This window comes from Morone saxatilis, unplaced genomic scaffold, assembly GCF_004916995.1.
Source record: "Morone saxatilis isolate NCDOM2014 unplaced genomic scaffold, NCSU_SB_2.0 Contig0, whole genome shotgun sequence".
In the NCBI taxonomy this organism is placed as follows: Eukaryota; Metazoa; Chordata; class Actinopteri; family Moronidae; genus Morone; species Morone saxatilis.
This window is the reverse complement of record NW_023339650.1, coordinates 19825821-19830367: the sequence shown is the minus strand read 5'-3', so window position 1 is coordinate 19830367 and position 4547 is coordinate 19825821.

The window sequence follows — 4547 nt, the reverse complement described above, 5'->3', positions numbered from 1 at the left end:
ACACAAACACACTCACAGACACACTGACACACTGATTGGTTCCTGTGACTCGTTAGCGGTTCGTTACTGCAGACGAGCTGAGCGCTAACAAACTGCAGAGCCTCTCACATTCTTTTCATATTCCGAATGTTCTAATGAGATCTTCTACGTTTGGTTTATGGTGCCTGACCACATGCTCGCCGTAAGATAAAAATAAACAACGGTATCAGTGTCAGAGGCTAGAACCAAACTGTGACATCATGGATATATTTAGTCCCTGTGGTTGTTTCAGCTGGCTGCTAGCTTAGCATGACAGCAGTGAGTACCTACTGCACAGTAACATTATACAACATATACAGCTGTAAAAACTACTGCTCCCATAAAGCTTTCAGTGTCGCTGAGGCTCATGGGATACGTTCTGTGGCCCACACATCAGGCCTCACGATAAACATATCATTCTCCAATGTTTGTTGTTGCACAAAGCAATGACAGCAACAGTCCACTGACATTTTACAGGGTAACCCTAACCCTAAAGGAACACAATGGAATAACAGCAAAGCAAAACAACCGGTTCCACTGCTGCTCTACCTGTACACAGCCGGTTCCTCTGCTGTTCTACCTGCAGACAGCTTGGTTCCGGTTTCCTCTGCTGTTTTGTGCCTGTACGACAGCCAGTTCCTCTGGCTGGTTCACTGACCAGTACAGCTGGTTCGCGGTTCCTCTTTGCTCGTGTTGTTGCCTGTACACAAGCAGTTCCTCTGCGGTCCTACCCTGCAGACAGCTGGTTTTAATGTAGTTCTTTACCTGTTACCTAGTAGCTAGAGTACCATCTAGCAGCTCTAGTGGGCACAACAAATATCACATGCACTAACTGATATGCAGGGCATTAACAGTCTAGCTAGCAGTAATAGCAACCTCTTGAGTTAAACTGAGGCCTTAACGTGATCAATATTCTAATAAATGAATTTTACCACAAAGTACTTGTATGTAAGTACAGCTGGAAATCTACTGCGATGGCAGACTCATGGTACTGAATTTACAATCTTTTGGAAAATTTTAGAGTGAAATCTAATATTTGGGTATTGGCCCAAAATATATGCTGAAATATTAAAATCACAGAATTATGAATAATTACCAACAGTACTATACCTCACACGGGGTACCAGTTGGTGGTACAACCGTGGTTTGAAGTGGCATCAAACTGTGTTGGTGAATCAATCAGTTATTGGCTATCGTTTCCCTTATTTAAGGGTGGTGCCCCGAGGAACTTTGATATTAATTAAAGTTATTGTTTATTATATTATTATATCTTCGATAATAAATCAGTTTTAATCAAATTTAATTGATAGCACAGCTTGGTGCCCCTTTAAACCACTGTTGTACCAACAAATGGTGCCACTCTGATTACCATTGTACACAGCTGGTTCTTCTTTTCTACGGTTCTGTTCTTTGGTGTTCTACTGCTGTCTGAAGGTTCTCTTGCAGTTCTTTGGTTGTTTCTTTACTTTTGTATGTTTTCTTCAGTCGGTGCTGCCTGTCAGTCACAGCTGTGGGCCAATGAAACTCCACAGTCTCAGGCTTGAATTGATTTGCTCCAATCAAAGCAGATGGAACACACACACACACACACACACACACACACACACATGCCTTTAGTGTGTACTGTGTGTGTACTGTGTGTGTACTGTGTGTACTGTGTGTACTGTGTGTGTACTGTGTGTACTCTGTGTGTCTCGGGGGGGTTCAGGGTGTATTAATATTTCTAATAGCGCTGTTATCAGCTCCTTGCCAGCTGCACACACACACTCTGCCTGTTGTGTGATAACTCCCACAATGCCTTTCTGTGTTAAAGAGACCTGGAGGTCAAAACCACTTTTCTGTGTGTGTGTGTGTGTGTGTGTGTGTGAAAATACAAACAGCTGTAAACAAACACACACACACACACAGTCGCTGCCGCAGCCAACAGGTAAACAGTGTTTAAAGGTGAGTGAGAGGGAGAGAGACATAGAGACACAGTGAGGGAGAGAGAGAGAGAGAGAGAGAGAGAGAGAGAGTGTTTGAAGTTTTGAACTTTGGCAGAGAAATAATGGAAACTGAATGTGTGTTTGTGTGTTTGTGTGTTTATTGTGTGTGTGTGTGTGTGTTTGTGTCTGGGTTAATTAGTGTGTTAAAGGGTTTATCAGCGTGTCGGCATGCAGGAGATTCATGCCGTCTTTGAACATGACACGGCTCTGTGTGTGTGTGTGTGTGTGTGTGTGTGCGTCCACTATCAGCTTCCTGCCAAAACCAATTAAAGCCTCATTCAGGGAGTTTTAAACACACAGAGCGACCATGACTCAAATCCAGCCAATCAGAGGAGAGGTCACACTGACACGCTGGCTCCCTATTGGCCGGTCGCTCAGTCTGTGACATTTGGTTAAATCCTCTCGTTCTGCAGCATCAGATGGATATCAGTTTCATGTCTGTGTACACAGATATAGCTCCAGAATGGGGTTAGCCTAGCTTAGCACACATACTGGAAGTGGAGGGAAACTATTAGCTTAGCTCCATCAAAAGAGAAGAAAACTAATTCTCCTGAAAAACTTGTAAATTAACAAAAATGGAGCCACAGTTTGGAGCCATATATAGTCACATGTTAAGCTAGTCAATGTTAGTAAAACACTAGCTAACTAGCTATCTAATGATTTTTCTGATGTGGACAATATAGGAGTGGTTCTGGGGGTTATCAAGGATGCTGAATCCAAGTGTCCATATTTTAACTCCTTTTCATTAAACTTGAATCATTTTTAGATTAGATTAGATTAGATTAGATTCAACTTTATTGTCATTGTAAGTACAGGTACAAACAAAGAAATGCAGTTAGCATCAACCAGAAGTGTAAAGTGCAATTTACAAATGCTACAGAAATGTAGAAAAAGTAATAAATAATCATTAAGAATATGGAATATGCTGGCAAGATATTAACATTATGAAGAATATTAACAGAATAAATATATACGGCAATAAATTAAGATATTTACAGTATGAGTTCAGGGGGAGTTCTGGGGGGTGGGGGGTCTCCTCAACCCAGAGTCTAGCAGGCTGACAGGTGATGGGTAAAAGCTGTTCCTGAGCCTGCTAATTCGGGAACAGGGAGACCTGTAGCGCCTCCCAGAGGGGAGAAGGGCAAACAGTTTGTGTCCTGGGTGGGAGGTGTCCCTGGCAATGCTGCGCGCCTTCTGCAGAAATATTCTGATCATATTGATTGATAATACGTTGGAGCTGCATTTCAGAATCAAGAAAGCGTCACTGGTGTAAATGTTCAGACGTAATATTTCTTCACATTTCTTTGCATTTATTTTCTTTCTTGTTTTTAGCTGTGCAGCAATTTCTCATTGACCTGTGTCTTTGTCATGATATATTGATCAATAACCTCAGAATGAATCACAATCAGCCCACTGGGAGTTTAAATATTTCCACTTCCTGTTTAAACGTCCATTTTGTATTTTGAAAGTCCTCAATAATCCCAAAGCTGCTACATTGTCCATATAGCTGATTATTTATGCTAATGATGCTAATTGATTGTAAATGCTGTGGACCCAAACTAAACATTTCTAACAGAAAACTTATAATAAATATAATAATATTAATCCTAATTTCAGTTTATTGATTGATAAATTATTGATAATTACACGTTGGTCTTCCAGTGGTTGTTTATATTTTTATTTTATAATAATGTGAGGCTGGGTTTGTGTTTTCAGACATTTTATCTTCCAGTCGGATCTGAAATCACTGCAGGAAGACAGGAAGCACACACACACACACACACACACACACTTCCTGCTGGTTGTGCGTGTGTTTAAATCTCGTCAATACGCTGCAGCTGCCTCTCCTCACGTTTCAATATAACTCTGGTAATAGAATTACCCCCCTCCATCTGTGTGTGTGTGTGTGTGTGTGTGTGTGTGTGTGAGCTGGGTCTGATGTGATTGGTTTAGAGATGGCAGGGGTCGTCTGTGATTGGCCGACAGGTGAGAGGTGGGCGGGAGGTTAACGAGAGAGAAAAACGCCAAGACACGATCGAGTTCAGCAGTTTGTTTTTCTGTCTCTTTCCTTCTGCTCACACTCTCTGCTTCTCAGATTTATGATTGATTAATGAGATAATAATTGATTTACTTTCTCCAGCTGAACCAGCTGAACCAGCAGAACCTGTAGATCCAGTAGAGCCAGCAGAACCATTAGAAACAGTAGAACCAGCGGGACCAGTAGAAACACTAGAACCAGCAGTGCAGGTAGAACCAGTAGAACCAGCAGGACCAGTAGAACCAGCAGAACCACTAGAACTAGCAGGACCAGTAGAACCAACAGAACCACTAGAACCAGCGGGACCAGTAGAACCAGTAGAACCAGTAGAACCAGCAGGACCCGCAGGGCCAGTAGAACCAGCAGAACCAGTAGAACCAGCAGGACCAGTAGAACCAGCAGAACCAGTAGAACCAGCAGGACCAGTAGAACCAACAGAACCACTAGAACCAGTGGGACCAGTAGAACCAGTAGAATCAGCTGAACCAGTAGAACCAGCAGGACCA